At 40.3% G+C, this 16,971-nt stretch overlaps 1 protein-coding gene across 2 annotated transcripts in view; it reads left to right on the top strand.

Annotated features, from left to right (window-relative positions):
* Positions 1-1,414: 1,414 nt before the first annotated feature.
* The window catches only part of LNX2 (ligand of numb-protein X 2), a 139,258-nt gene continuing 123,701 nt past the window's right edge, over positions 1,415-16,971 (top strand). For both annotated transcript variants that reach the window (XM_075851670.1, XM_075851671.1), the window contains exon 1: positions 1,415-1,600. The gene's annotated coding sequence lies outside the window, so the exon portion shown is untranslated. The remainder of the gene's footprint in view (positions 1,601-16,971) is intronic.

Raw genomic sequence — 16,971 nt, 5'->3', positions numbered from 1 at the left:
CGACTATCACCACCTTCTATGCCAGTATGTGCAGGGATCCTGTGGGAATTCAGATCAATGTGGCCTCCCTGGCCATCCCACCTGCAGACACGAGGTCGGGGAAACTTGTATAGAAACTAGTCCAGACTAAAAGTTCCCATAGCAACCAATCCGATTACTACATTCATCTTTCTACAGTAGGTTATAAAACTGAACTCTGATTGGTTGCAAAGGGGAAAACTTCAAACTTTAGTCTTTACTAGTACACATGAGGCCAAGGATGTTTTCTGACCGCATGCAACTACATCATAGACTCCTAGGACATAGATTCCTAGGGCAATGGCAGCATTTTTTTTTATTCAGAACTGCTGCCCCGCAAGCTTGTTATTACAATGACTTCCTATTGATAAGGAAACTATTTCAGTAATACCGTACATACGTATCTGTCCTGGCTAATAGATGGGGGAAGAAGAGAGGGAGTGGACCTTAGTGCAGCGGATTTCGCAGCCTGATGAGCTGGCAAGGACAGGAGGTGGCATTATGTGGACACTGTATGGTCCTGGCAGAGAATGGCACAATTCTATAAAACATGTTTCATATGCATCCCAACAAAGGAAAGTACGAAAACTTGATGTCTCTGATCCATTCATTATAACAGGTACTTGTGCAATTTGCAATTCTTCACGTTTACATAATAAATAGCAGGATTCCCTTATATTATGTTACATCTGTTCACTGCAAATAATGCAGAAATATAAAGAGCTGTGGAATATGTTAGCACCTCAGATATAAAGAATAATGCATGTCCCTTCCCCCGCCAGTAATTTCATGGTCGTGCATGGCTGCCTATACATCCATAGGGAAATCAATTTCATTATAAAGCTTGCTGCCGGACATCAAACTCTTTTTCTTTTACTGATGACAGAAATAACGTTTCCACCGTAGGAATGAATTAGCCTTGAATGCTTATTCTAACATTTATATATGCTTATTATTTTTAGGTTGAGACCTATCATCTTTCCTTTACCAGGTAAGCAACTAATGAAGATCAAATATAATATTTCTTCCTATTTGTCTTACAACGTTTATTCTTCATTAATTGGCAAGTGCTACGGAATACGTTGGTGCTAATGAAAAAGAGTTATATTATATTATCAATGTTATTTATTCCTAGCCGGTTTATAACCTACGTTATATTAATACATGGAATATAAACGCTTGCACACAACACAACTCCTCAGAAGTAGGCACTCTGATCCCTAACCTGTCACTTGCCTTTTACCAGGCTACAGCAACTGCATGAGCAATCTTCTACTCCCTCTGCAAAGCCTATTGGTCCAGAGCAGCTGTCAGTCAAGGACAGGACTGGCTTTCTATACTAGGATGGGGTGGGCTTCTAGGTTTCCTAGGTAACCATAGTCTGGGTTGAGCTGCAGCGGAGCCTTGGCAGGAGTGTGTCAGCAGCAGCAATAGGCAAAGAAGGAGGAGGGAGGGGGCACCCTGACCGTCACCTCTCCCACTCAGGCATATTGGGCGATCAGGACTGTCCTGTGTTGCTAACACATTTATATGCTCTGATAACAACACTGGCTTGTTGCCTAGGAGGATATCACAAACAGGGGTGAGTTAACTTCTGTATTTCCAATGTAGGGGGGGGGGTATGGGGGTCTATAGCTCATTGATGCATGAGGTGTGGGGGTGTGTGTTATGATGTCTGATATTGGGCAGGGCTGCCCACTTACTGTCAATTAGACCCAACACTCATTGAGCTCCCTTTTGTTTTGCACACATCTATAAATTGACCACTATTACTGACGTCCATTCTTCAATGTTGACTTTTACCGGACTGAGCGAACTTTCATTGGGTGACAAGTGGAAATTATATTCTGTAATTAGGTTTCTTGCTGCAATGGGAAAGTTGAGTATTGTGGTGGGAAAGCGGTGCCTATGGGAAGATGTAGGTGAAATTGTGAATTGGAACAAAACCTGCAACATATGCAAAATGCATCTTTTTTTTTTTTGTTGCTGGCGATGTGTGTGCAGCAAAGTAAGCAGCTGATCGCACATGATGGACGTGCAGCCAGACTGGGACACATGCAGCAATTTGCTCTTCATCCAGCTATAGGGACCCTTGCAATAATTTAGTACCAGGGCTGTCGGTGCCTCTTGCCAGTATTCTGGAATCAGTCATGCCTAATTGAATTCTTTTGTTGTGGTCTCCTAGCAGTATAGCCAGCGTCCCCTTTGATGCAATAGGTACCTGCAACTCAAGGCTGGTTCTGTCAGCGTCACTGAATAATTGGCTTTGCTCTATAAATGACACAATTAGCAAGTGATAATTACGCATACTAATAAAGACGTGTTGATAAAAATCTGTTGGCAGCCTAGATATGACTTGGTTGGATCATCTCAAGCCTTCTCTTATAGGGCGCCCTGCAGTCTGTTGCCTAGTTAAGGGGCAGAGAGAGGGTTAAATCCGCATCCCATGTGCTAAAATCATAGAAAGGATCCACTTTCTCCTCTCTGTATATTTGATGTAAGATGAGATGTGGCAGCTGTTGATCTTTGGGTGCTGGTAAGTTACTTGCAGCGTTCATTACCGAGGTGTATACCATGCTGCAGATCAGGAGGAAGCCGGCTGCCAAAACATATCCGAGTTATGGAAACATTTACCTTGGCTGACTCTGGGGCCAGAGGAAAACTTTGAATGCAGCGTTGCCTCCCTGAAACTAACAGAATTAGTTACATCTATTTAGTTACAATATTGAACAGATTAAAGGAGTTGGCAATTTTTTAATAAGTAGCTATATACCCTGAATTGGAAAGTGTTGACACTTACTAGAGTGTGGTATTAAATCTTGCTTCCTTAGTGGATATGGGCTGCAGGACAGGTCGCATGTAAACAATTGCGGTGGCAATAATGGAGGTGGAGGTGACGCAACTGCTGCATCCATAGCATCCCTGCTTGCGCTTACATATAGAAGCGATTACTTAACTGGTCTTTCTATATGTATGCACTAGTAGGGGAGGCAGTGGGCACAGCCGTCCATTACTACCTGCAAACTTGTGCCCACTTACCAAACCATGACAGTAAACCATCGACTGTGCTATTGATTCCGTCAAAAAACGGAACCCTTTCACAACGGTCACAAACGGAAACCATTAGCAATGGTGATGGAAACGGAAAGCTCAGACGGAACTCCTCGACGGAAAAACAACGCTGATGTGAAGAGGACCTAAATGGATTTTTTTCCTTGTCTATTCCTTTTGTAACCATCTTAGGCTTTGTTCATTTCCGTCACATGATTGAAAAAATAGGGCAGCACGGATCACTATTGTTTCCAGCAAAACAACAAACACCTTGACGGAACTCGACGGACCCTAAAATAAGTCAACGGGGTCCACCCGACGTCATATGTGTCCATCGTGTGACTGATCCGTCACAACCTAAATTCAATTTTTCTGCTCTTATGACTGAACAGAAAAATGGAATTTATAACACAAATGTGAACGTAACATAGTTACATAGTTAGTACGGCTGAAAAAATACACATGTCCATCAAGCCCAACCAAGGGAAGGGAAAAGGGAAGGTATAAATTTCTACACATAGGAGCTAATATTTTTTTGTTCTAGGAAATTATCTAACCCTTTTTTGCAGCCATCTACTGTCCCTGCTGTGACGGCTCCTGCGGTGACTATTCCATAGATTCACCGTTCTCACAGTAAAGAAGCCTTGTCGCCTCTGCAGCTTGAACCTTTTTTTTCTCCAGACAGAGGGAGTGACCCATTGTTTTTTGATGGGGTTTTACATGGAACAGGATTTCACCATATTTTTTGTATGTGACATTCATATATTTATATAAGTTAATCATGTCCCCCCTTAGTCATCTTTTTTCAAGGCTAAATAGGTTTAATTCTTTTAATCTTTCCTCATAACTTAGATTCTCCATGCCCCTTAATTGTTTAGTTGCTCTTCTTTGTATTTTTTCCAACTCCAGGGCATCCTTTCTATGAACTGGAGCCCAGAACTGAACTGCATATTCTAGAAGAGGCCTTTCTAATGCTTTGTAAAGTGGTAATATTACATCCCTGTCCCGCGAGTCCATGCCTCTTTTAATACACGACAATATCTTTCTGGCCTTTGAAGCAGCTGATTGACATTGCATGCTGTTATTTAGTTTATGATTTACAAGTACACCCAGATCCTTCTCAACAAGTGACTCCCCCAGTGTAGCTCCACCTAGGACATATGATGCATGCAGGTTGTTGGTACCCAGATGCATAACTTTACATTTATCTACATTAAACTTCATTTGCCAAGTGGATGCCCAAACACTTAGTTTGTTTAAATCAGCTTGCAATTCACGAACATCTTCCATAGACTGAACTATATTACATAGCTTGGTGTCATCTGCAAAAATAGAAATAGTGCTATTAATCCCATCCTCTATATCATTAATAAATAAGTTGAATAATAGTGGTCCCAGCACTGAACCCTGGGGTACACCACTTATAACCGGGGACCATTCAGAGTAAGAATCATCGACTACAACTCTCTGGATATGGTCCTTGAGCCAATTCTCAATCCAATTACAAACTATATTTTCTAAACCTATAGTCCTTAATTTACCCATTAGACATCTTTAAGGGACACTGTCAAATGCCTTTGCAAAGTCCAAAAACACTATATCCACAGCGGCCCCTCTGTCTAGGCTTCTGCTCACCTTTTCATAAAAATAGATCAGGTTAGTTTGACAACTTCTGTCCTTAATTTATTGTCACATAATCCTGTATATAGCCCCTCAAACATTTTCCCCACAATGGATGTTAAGCTTACTGGTCTATAATTACCCGGGGAAGACCTAGAGCCCTTTTTGAAAATAAGCACCACATTTGCCCTGCGCCAGTCCCTTGGCACTATACCAGTCACTAGAGAATCTCTGAATATTATGAAAAGGGGAACAGAAACAACTGAACTAAGCTCTCTAAGAATTCTAGGGTGTAACCCATCTGGTCCCGGGGCCTTGTGCATATTTATTTTATTTAATTTAGCTTGGACAATATCTACATTCATCCAACTCAGTATATCAACTGATATATTAACAGCACTTGCAACGCCTTATCAGCTGCTCTTCTGTTGTATATACAGAGCTAAAGAACCCATTTAGTAACTCTGCCTTCTCTTGATCCCCTGTGACCAACTCCCCATTACCGCTATCTAGGGGTCCTACATGTTCATACCTTGGCTTTTTTGCAGTTATATACTTGAAGAATTTTTGGGGATTTGTTTTACTATTCTTGGCCACCTGCCTTTCATTTTGTATTTTTGCTAATTTTAATGTTTAATGTTAATTTTAATTTTATATCTTAATGATATATCACTTCATGTACTAATTGTCTTTGTGTAACATCTAAATGTTGTGCTTTTTTCTAAGTCATTCATTTGTAAACCGCCTGAAGAAGGGGCCTCTGTGCTCTGAAAGCCGCATATAGAACTTTTATGGTTAGCCAATAAAGGTATCATACCTATTATACTTTTGTCTTTTTTGACACAAAAGTATTTAACATTTGCTAATTTTATTACATTTTTACAGATTTTATTACGCTCTTTGTAATTTAAAAAGGCTACAGCTGTACCCTCAGATTTGTATTTTTGGGATTTAATTTTAGTTGTTTATACTTGTTACCTATAGGAATAAATTTTGCACTATAATCACCCAAAGTAGATTTGAAAATCTCCCATTTATCATTTGTCCTATTGTTTAACATTAGTTCTTCCCAGTCTATATCCTGAATTGCAGCCCTCATCCTGGGGAAATTGGCTTTCTTAAAATTAAATGTTTTTGCTCTCCCAGCCTGCGTTTGTTTTTTACTTTATAGATAAAATATAATTATATTGTGATGACGGTTACCGAGGTTTTCACCAACATTGACATTCCCAACAAGATCTGCATTATTAGAAATGACCAGATCCAACAGAGCTTCACCTCTAGTCGGGTCTTCCACAAACTGGCCCATAAAATTTTCCTGCAACAGGCTGAGGAAATGTCTCCCCTTTGTAGTTGAAGCCGAACCATGACACCAATTAATATCCCGGTAATTAAAATCTCCCATTATTACTACAGTACCCGCCTTACTTGTAATTTTGTTTTGTTTTTTTGCTTTGTTATGCTCTTGTCTGCGATTTCGTAATAGCAATATTATACATTTTCTATCAACATGACGCATGCCATGTTGATGAATACAGCGCAGTTACAAATCCGCAGCAGGTTTCCCTGTCCTACGACATTGCGATCAGAGAACATTTTCCTTTAAATAAGTCGCACATGTGACTGTAAAACCATGCCGCCATTTTTTTCTGCCTCTTTGCTGGTGTTTGAAGAATATATGAATATGGTGTTCACCCTGAAGCCCATTCTTTACAATGCAATTACGCCCGAATACTGGGGCCATTGCATTAATAAACATGCCCCAGCGTGTTTTAATCACATGTCCAGTGGCGTAATTTTGAAATAGGTCAAAGTGAAGCTTTTAGTTATCTTACTTTGGGAAAATTATGACCAGTTTCTTAAGATAATGGTATTATCTGAAATGCTATAGCAGGCCTAAAAGGAAATCAGATTCTCAACTGCTTCGTTACAGGGGTGAAATCAATTGGCATCTATGACAGCCTGTATTCTGTGAATGGACTGCGCACGTGGACTGTCATGAAGTGCTGACAGACAGTGCAACAATTGTGAGAACTCCATTCACAGCTTCTGTAAGCGATGCCTGTATTGTGCGTCTGTATATGCTGGAATCGATTGCAGGTTTATTGTTTGAATTGCTCTTTCTTGTAAAGGGCTGAATCCTAATGGCAAAGCCACATGTGGCGGAATTGCTCTTGAATTCCGCTGCGGACACTCCGCAGCGTTAATCCGCAGCGGAGCCGTTTCTCCATTGCCTTCCACTTCTTTTTAGTAGGCTTAGTTTAGACGAGGCTGAAAATTCCGCTGCGGAGCATAGGCTGCGGTGCGGAATTTGGTGTCCGCAGCATACAATGGATGTTGCGGAGCAGTGGCGGACTGGTTGCGGACTCATTGCGGAAGTTCTCCATTGACTTCAATGGAGATTCTAATTTCCGCAATGAAGTCCGCAGCTGTCATGCACATGTTATGTGTGCTGCGGATGCGTCTTGCTTTTTTGACATGACATTTCTTCATTCTGGCTGGACCTATGTATTTCTAGGTCTACAGCCAGACTGAGGAAGTCAATGGGGCTCCCGTAATTACGGGAGCGTTGCTAGGAGACGTCAGTAAAAAGTCACTTTCCAGGGTGCTGAAAGAGTTAAGCGATCGGCAGTAACTGTTTCTGCACCCTGGACAGTGACTACCGATCCCAATATACAGCAACCTGTAAAAAAAAATAGAAGTTCATACTTACCGAGAACTCCCTGCTTCTGTCTCCAGTCCGGCTTCCCAGGATGACGTTTCAGTCTAAGTGACGGCTGCAGCCAATCACAGGCTAATAACAGGCTGCAGCGGTCACATGGACTGCCACGTCATCCAGGGAGGTCGGGCTGGATGCCGAAAGAGGGACGCGTCACCAAGACAACGGCCGGTAAGTATGAAATTCGTTTACTTTCACTAGGGAAAGTGCTGTCCCTTCTCTCTATCCTTCACTGATAGAGAGAAGGGAAGTACTTTTACCGCAGTCCGCAGCAGCTAGTCCGCATCAATTTACTGCACATTTTGGGCAGATCCACCACAGAATCTGCAACGCAGATTCTGTGCGGCATTGATGCGGACAGCTGCGGAGGAAAACCGCCACGTGTGGGCATGCCCAAATAATAACTTTAGTCAATATTTTTAATCCTGCATCTGATACTTCACAACTTGCCTTCAGAATAGAATTGAAGAATAAGAAAAAAGTTAAATTATTTTACATAAATGTATTAATTTACCTCTCTGATAATCCAGATTTTTTTGATAATACGACTTCTGTCAGGTTGAATTTTACTGCTTTAGGAATTTGTGCATAATATATAAAATAAGATGACTGCAAACCAGACCTTCGCTTTAAAAGTTTTACATATAAACTTCATACACAGAGTACTCTTGATCTAGAAGCCCATTTATAGAGGAGATTTGTGTGGGTGCTGTGCGCCCCTGGTGCCAAGACGAGGGAGATCCAGCAAGGTTGTAACATTTCTCTATTCAAAACATCAATAGGGTATTCCCATACTAGATATTTAAGCCATATTGACATAAATGTCTGATAGATGCGGGTCCCACCTTTGGGACCCCTGCCTATCTCCCGAATGTAGGTCCCTTGACCCCGTCTACTTTTTCCATAACTCCCAAAGTAGTGATTGGTAGTTACAGAAAAAGCGTAGCTCAGCGAGCTCGGCTGTTTCTGGAATTCCCGGCCACCTCTGCACTAACTCTCCACATGTATGCGGCGGAGCGTGGAGACTGTGGGTCGCATGGCACAGGAGAAGAAGAGTTATAAGGCATTAGATCACTAAGTTAATTTAATGACCAGTGTTCCCCAGTGGAACAGAATAGTAATAAAAGGAATCTATCTAAGACTCAGTTCACTTTGGCGATGTGTTCTGTCCCATCAAGGTTCCTGTGTTTTTAAGGGCTAGAATAATGTAGTCTTCAAAGCTCTTTGTCCCATCAAAAATACCAGGCATTTTCGAAGCACGGCTTTCTATTGTGATGTTGAGAATATATATGCCTTAGTAATCTGTGTCTGGATCAGGTGGTGCGTTGTGTGGTAAGTGGTGATATGCCAGCATGCTATGATATGTTGGTTATCCAAAGGACTGTTTTATAGGTGTGACATTTAAAGAGGCTCTGTCACCAGATTTTGCAACCCCTATCTGCTATTGCAGCAGATCGGCGCTGCAATGTAGATTACAGTAACGTTTTTATTTTTTTTAAAACGAGCATTTTTGGCCAAGTTATGACCATTTTTGTATTTATGCAAATGAGGCTTGCAAAAGTACAACTGGGCGTGTTTACAGTAAAAGTACAACTGGGCGTGTTGAAAAGTAAAAGTACAACTGGGCGTGTATTATGTGCGTACATCGGGGCGTTTTTACTACTTTTACTAGCTGGGCGTTCTGATGAGAAGTATCATCCACTTCTCTTCTGAACGCCCAGCTTCTGGCAGTGCAGATCTGTGACGTCACTCACAGGTCCTGCATCGTGTCGGCCACATCGGCACCAGAGGCTACAGTTGATTCTGCAGCAGCATCAGCGTTTGCAGGTAAGTAGCTACATCGATTTACCTGCAAACGCCGATGCTGCTGCAGAATCATCTGTAGCCTCTGGTGCCGATGTGTCCTCGCTCGTCTGACACGATGCAGGACCTGGGGAAGTGACGTCACAGCGTGATCTCTCGAGAACACGGCTGTGTCTGCACTGCAAGAAGCTGGGCGTTCTGAAGAGAAGTGGATGATACTTCTCGTCAGAACGCCCAGCTAGTAAAAGAAGTAAAAACGCCCCGATGTACGCACATAATACACGCCCAGTTGTACTTTTACTTTTCAACACGCCCAGTTGTACTTTTACTGTAAACACGCCCAGTTGTACTTTTACTTTAAACACGCCCAGTTGTACTTTTGCAGCCTCATTTGCATAAATACAAAAATGGTCATAACTTGGCCAAAATGCTCGTTTTAAAAAAATAAAAACGTTACTGTAATCTACATTGCAGCGCCGATCTGCTGCAATAGGAGATAGGGGTTGCAAAATCTGGTGACAGAGCCTCTTTAATTTGCAGCACCTACTAAAAAAATGTCACTTCCTGTTTAACCCTTTCAATAGGGCTAAATATATATTGGCTCTATATAGAAGCATACAATTATATCATTCCATTGCCTGAAGACCATTTTTATTATTACATGATAGCCTGGGTTAAAACTGTGTGTTATTGTTGCGTTTTCAAGTGCTGCCAAAAGAAACACATGTGAATAAACAAATGCGTTTTTTAAATATCCATGAGTTTTTACAAAGAGTGTCTGCTGTAAACTTATGACCATTAGGCTGGGTTCACACTGCGGTTTTTTTCTTTTGCGTTTTTAACATTCTTTTTTTTTTTTGCTTTAATTCATGAACTTCCATTGGGAGACATAGGAGTTTATCTGGTAAAACAAAAAAAAAAAAATGCATGTTAAAAGCATAGCAAAAATGAACAGTGTGAACCCAGCTTTAAATGAAAAATCAGATGACATCTAAACCATTTAAAAATGCATGCATTTTTTCAGGTGCGTTTCTTTTGGTAGCGTTTGTAAGCACAATAAAAATACACAATGTGAACACCGATCAGGGATAACATTAAGACCACTGACGCGTGATGTGAATAACATTGGTTATCTGGTTACAATGGCGCTTGTCAAGAGGTGGGATAAATTAGGCAGCAAGTGATCAGTCAGTTGAAGTGAACAATGGTACAAGGCAGGTTTCAGCGCAAAGTAATTCTTGAGAAATAGATTGTTTAAAATGGAAACATAGTTCCAATTTTATTGTAGAAAAAGAATAAAAGGAGACAATGTCCCACGGCAAAAGGTGGATATGAATAGTGCACGCTGCCTACGCGTTTCAGACGACCGCAGCGTCCTTAGTCATGGCTGAAGTGAAAGTTATGACAGCAGGGTTAGGGTTTATAGCCGGTCAGTAACAAGTGAAATTGATTGCGTTTCACAGTAATTTGTTTGGAACGCAAGAGGGGAAAATCGGCACATGTCATGTCAGACGGATGTTTCCGGGAGTTCAAGAAAAGACCGAAAAATGAATTGAAGGTAAATAGAATTATTATCGTTGACTAGATATTGTCGTAGTCTATGATTTCTTTGTGCAACAACGTTCGTTAATTTAAGTATATTATTTTTTACGGTAGTTACATTTTGACCGGAAATAAACCCTTCGGGTTAATGAAAAATACACTTAGAGGACAAATGAATAAAACTTGTGTGAATACACCATATACAATAGGAATATGGGAAAGATTAAAATGATAGACAGAAACCAGTATTGACTTTTTAAATGTGTTAATAAATGCAAAACATAAAAATCTATATATATGTTTGCATGAGCTGAGGCGTACATTTGTTTCCGGAGCAGAGGAAATGGGACATTCAGGGTTTGTTTTATGCTATTGTCATTATGGAAACCTGATTATATTTGTCTTGATTGTAGAAACGAAAAAACTATCTTGGCATTAGTTTTTGACCTTATCATAATTCATACTTATGTTTATTCCATTGATGACCTTGAATATTTGTGGAATATCATTCTTAGTTTGTAGTTTTAATAAGGTTTACTTTCTAAGAGAAGCAGAAAATGGATATGGCAGTGAATTTATATGAATTAAAGACTAGCTATTTGATTTTATGATTGTTCTAATAGTGGAACATTAATACTTTCTTCAAGTTTAGTCCATGTGGGTGTCTGGTTTTCAAGCGATATATCCAGTACGCTTCCCTTCCTAATATTTTAAGTTTTAAATTTCCTCCTCGTTTAGGTGTATATACTTTGTCTATGGCATAACATTTAAGAGTATTGGTGGACCTATTATGATAATTGATGAAATGTTTGGCTACACTAGATATGTTGCTAATATTGGGATTTCTGATATAACTTAAGTGTTCTAGTTTTGATGCTCATGTGCCCATTGTAGACCCTTTTGGAGATGGAGAGAGGTCAGCAGGGCACTCTGACTGTTCTGCAGCTACGCAGCCCCAATTGTAGCTCACTGTGTTGCACTCTGTGTTCCGACACCTTTCTATCATTGCTAGCATTAACTTTTTCAGCAATTCGAGCTACAGTAGACCTCCTGATTTGCAAATGTGACCCAGTCGTCTAGATGGTGGGAAGGAACACACATCTTCTCAGACAAAAATCTACTAAGTAAGAACATACATTGGTATGGTCGTTACATTGATGATCTTTTGTTTATATGGAAAGGCAACATCTCAGAGATACCCCTTTTCATCGACCATTTAAATTCCAATTCAGACAATCTCAAATTCACCTATACCTATCACACAAATAATACAATTTATTTAGATCTAGAACTCCAAGGAGTTGATGGAGAAATAATACATACCAAAACACATCGTAAACCGATCTCAGGAAACACTATACTTCATGCAAAAAGCAACCATCCAAAACAAACAATAACATCCATTCCTGTATGTGAAATACACAGAGCAAAACGCAACTGCAATACTCAAACTAGTTATGAAACAGAACAACAAGTAATTTCCAAAAGATTACAAAAACGAGGGTATCCCCATTGGACCCTCAAAAGAGCGATCTCCATTACTTCAAAGAAAACGAGGGATGATTTACTAACTGACACCAAACATCCTACGATGTTTAATATAAACAAACCAACTTTAATATTCCAACACAGTAATCAATTCATGCAAATAAAAAACATTATTGTTAAACACTTACCAATCCTCACGGAAGACCATGTGTTGGAAAACATTTTAAAAGATGGGTGTAGAGTAGTAGCCCGTAAAGCTCCCTCCTTAGGTAATTTTCTGCCCCCCTCCATGTTACAACCAGATGAACACAAAACTACCTGGTTGGAACAAAAAGGCTTTTTCAAATGTGGTGTACACCCATGTAAAGTATGCTCTCCCAAGAAAAACTTTCACGGATTCTATGGACACAAACAACTTCTCTATCAAAAATTACATTAATTGTAATATGTGAAGCAGTAGTTTATACTTAGTTGGTAGTAATAGCAGGCATCCCAATCCAGTCATCACCCCCAAGTAGTCACAGCAGCTCACCTAACTTTCTCAGTAGAGGCAGTGTGCCCTACACTTCCCTGGTAGTCACAGCAGGCACCCCAATCTAGTAATCACCCCCAGTAGTCACAGCAGCTTCCCTAACATTCTCAGTAGATGCAGTGTGCGCTAAACTTCCCTGGTAGTCACAGCAGGCACCCCAATCTAGTCATCACCCCCCAGTAGTCAATGCAGCTCCCCTAACTTTCTCAGTAGAGACAGTGTGCCCTCCTCTTCCCCAGTATTCACCACAGCACACCATACTTCGCCAGTAGTCACAGCAACTCCTTCCTCCACTTCTCTCCCCAGTAGTCACATCAGCCCCTTCTCACTTTCCTACCTAGCAGTCACAGCAGACGAGTAGTCCGAGAAGAGGAGTGAGCACAAGAAATCTCATTCCTGTACTTCCAGGAACGGGTCACACCACTTCTACACTTTGAGGGCATCTAATTGTGCCCATTGTTCCTAGCATCACCGTTGCGATAGGTTTGCTTCAAACCGTGCCATTTTTGCTTTATTATCTGACAATCCCACATTTCATCTGAAATTTCTGTTTTGTTAATAATCTCTCAGCGAGTGATCCAGACAGTACCTGGTAATGCTCTCTTGTGTGCTATTGGATAACACAACAGATTCAATTAGCACATTTCATGTTTCCTCCAAAGAATAGATATTTTACATGGATCTGACCAGTTGCTAACAATTACCCTATGTAACAATATGTTGGGTAGTATAACTGTGGCCTCAATTCTCTCACTTATTGTGCTGAAGTGCCCTCCTGGGAACCACGTACATTTCTTTATTTCTTTCCCTAGCAACAAAAGCTTCAGCCACTAAGACCAGAACCACTGCAATCTGGGACATCTCCTTTTCAATTCACACACCTTCATAGTGCTGATACCAAGTGGGGGTTTTGTCAGAGCGAGAGAACAGCTGCACGGATCCTGTAACTGGAGCATTTTTTTCTTTACACATTTCTTGTACATCTCCCACGATATTACGTGTTGGAGAAACTGCAACTTCTGTATTTTATTTTTCTTGAATTTGTAGAGTGTTGAATATGCTGAGAATTATATTTTAATGTTTTAAAGGGAATGTATTAGCTACATATTTTTTCTTATTACAACTATATAATCAAAATATTAATTTTTTCTTAATTTTATTTTTGATAGTATATTTTCGTATTGTATTTTCTTTATATGATTTTGGAGGCCGCCATCTTGCCTGTGCTGCTGCTGGTCTGCGCTATGAACAGCAGTTTAGGGATTCGCTTTACGGCAGTCACATGGACATTAGAAACCTCAGTCAGAAAACAAACCTATTGACATCAGTGGTAGAGTGTTGTGGGCATGCTCAGATACAGGGAGGGGGAGGAGATGAACAGTTTATCATCACCTATTTTGTCAATAGTGTGATCCTGTATAATAGAGGTGATATCTTTTATTGTAATCCTGCATATGATGATAAGGAGATAACTGCTGAAAAGTGATCTCTACAGAACAGGAAGTGTCAGTGTACTGTGAGGGTTTATGTGAAAACTGTGAGGGGTTTTTAAACCGTTATATGGAAATACATGAAAAAAATATCAATGTTTTTTTTTAGAACATTTTACATACAGTAGGTAATTTTTTGATGATACATTTTATTTTATAGAGTACCTTAATCCAAAGATATATTCTTATATTATTATTTTTTTTCTTGCAAATCTCTTTTTAATAAAGAAAGAAACACATTGAAATTCACTTTAAGAATTTGGAGAGGGCACGCATGCCCTGGCAAACTATATGTGTATACAGATATGAGAGATAACAGAAGAAGCTTAGAGAACCAATAAGGCTTCATTCACATCTGCGTCAGGGTTCCGTTCGGACGTTCCGTCGGAGCTTCCCGTCAGGACGGAACCCTGACTGAAACAAACGGAAACCATAGGTTTGACGGAGTGAATAGCACAGTCGACTACGTCAAAACGATGGAACCCTTGCACAACTGAGACAAATGGAAATCTTTTGCATCGGATCCCACCATTGAAATCAATGGGGATGCAAACGGAAACCTATGGTTTACGTTTGTTTCAGTCAGGGTTCCGTTCTGACGGGAAGCTCCGACGGAACACCAGAGCGGAGCCCTGACGCAGATGTGAACGAAGCCCAACTATGTAAATTTTTCTCACATTGTCATATACATAGAATCTCAATAGGAGATCAATAACTGTTTGAAATATAAAAGAAAACACTGGAGTGTAGTTTATCCAGTAATTTAAACCGGTTGCTTTTAACCGATTGGCGACATGTGACGTAACTGTACGTCACAGCCGCCAAGGGGGAGTATGGAGCAGACTCACAAGCTGGGCACGCTTCACGATTTTGGCTGTATGTTACAGCTGACACCTTACTGCAATGACTGGGTGTGAAGATAACTCTGGTCCGGGTCGTTTCGCCGCTTAGATGACAGGGCTTAATAAGAGCAGGTAAATAGCACAATACACTACTATACATAAGTATTGCAATTTATTGTACCAGTGATCAAACGAATGCTTGACATAAAAAAAAACTGTTAAATAACATTTTAAATAATGTGCAAAAAAATATTAAAAATTAAAAAATTCCCATTGTTTTCCCATTGTTCCCCAAAAAGTTATAGGTCTTAGGGTGTGTTCACATCAGCGTCACCCTTCCAAGGTTCATCGGTTCCGTTAGACCTTTTCGACGGAGGAACCCAAGAACGGAAAGCCAGACAGAAACCATAGCTTCAGTTTGCATTACCATTTGTTTCCGTTTTTTAAGCAGAAACAATAGCGCTGTCGACTGCGCTATTGTTTCTGTGAAAAAAATGTAAACATTATGGAACGAAAACAAACGGAAACCAATTGAAACTGAAGCATTACCACTGACATCAATGGTAATGCAAACAGAAGGCTTTCCATTCATGAGTTCCTCCAACGGAAAGGTCTGTTGTGGAAGTCAATGGCTCAAAATATATTAGGGTATGTTCACACGACTTATTTTCGGCCGTTTTTCGGCCCGTAAACGGCTGAAAAATCGGAAGCAGAACGCCTCCAAACATCTGCCCATTGATTTCAATGGGAAAAACGGCCGCGAAAAAGAAGTGCAGGTCACTTCTTGGGACGTTTTTGGAGCCGTTTTTCATTGACTATAGAAAACAGCTCCAAAAACGGCCGTAAAAAATGCTGCGAAAATCACGAGTGGCTTAAAAAACGTCTGAAAATCAGGAGCTGTTTTCCCTTGAAAACAGCTCCATATTTTCAGACGTTTTTTGCTAAGCGTGTGAACATACCCTTAGACTGAAATTTAGACGAGTGTTCCAACAGACACTCACGCCAGGAACTTTATCCAGCATCCTAATCATGAGATTTCATACCGATATATATCGAGAGAGGATATGGCGACACAAACTATTTTTTCTTACAAATTGTTTTTCCTTTGTAAAAGTAGTACATCAAAGAATAAAACAACAATATAAATTTGGTATCGCCGTGATTGTATTGACTCGCAGAATAAAGCTAACTTGTCATTTTTACTGCACGGTGAAAGCCGTAACAACGAGACCCAAAAAAACAATGGTGGAATCACAGGTTTTTTTTTCCTATTCTACCCTGCAGAGATTTTTTTTTTGCAGTTTTCCAATACATGTTATGGTACTTTGAATGGTGACAATAAAAACTACAACTAATCCAGCAAAAAACACGCCCTAATACAGCCGTGTTGACAGAAAAATAATAAAGCTTTTGGAATGCGGGGACAAAAAACAAAATCAAAAAACGAAAGCATTGCTTGAGGTGTTTGAAATGAAAAAAGGAGTGTGGATAGGGCACCAGACCGTCAATCTTATTTAGGGGAATGTATAGCTGTTACTATTAGGCCTGGTTGGAGGTGGGTTTGGGTTTCCAAGTATCAAAGAAATGTTCATGGCGTCTTATTTCCCAGCTCCACAGTTCTGCACATAGGGAGCATTTTTCTAATCCATGCCTGGATGGAGGGAGGTTTATGGGATCTCCAGTTTACAGGTATTAGCAGTTTTGCTACAATAATCATATACGTGATAAGGTTATTTCATTTTGGCAGAAGGTATTTGGTGGCACCCAAAGCAGGACGAGGGCAGCGTTAAGAGTAGTGTGTTTGCTAGTGATTTTCTGGATAATGTCAGTTATTTCGCTCAAAAAAGTTTGGGTAATTGGAAAATC

The sequence above is a fragment of the Rhinoderma darwinii genome, chromosome 2, assembly GCF_050947455.1.
Source record: "Rhinoderma darwinii isolate aRhiDar2 chromosome 2, aRhiDar2.hap1, whole genome shotgun sequence".
Classification (NCBI taxonomy): domain Eukaryota; kingdom Metazoa; phylum Chordata; class Amphibia; order Anura; family Rhinodermatidae; genus Rhinoderma; species Rhinoderma darwinii.
The sequence above is the reverse complement of the archived record's forward strand: the minus strand, read 5'-3'. Positions and strand labels throughout refer to the sequence as shown.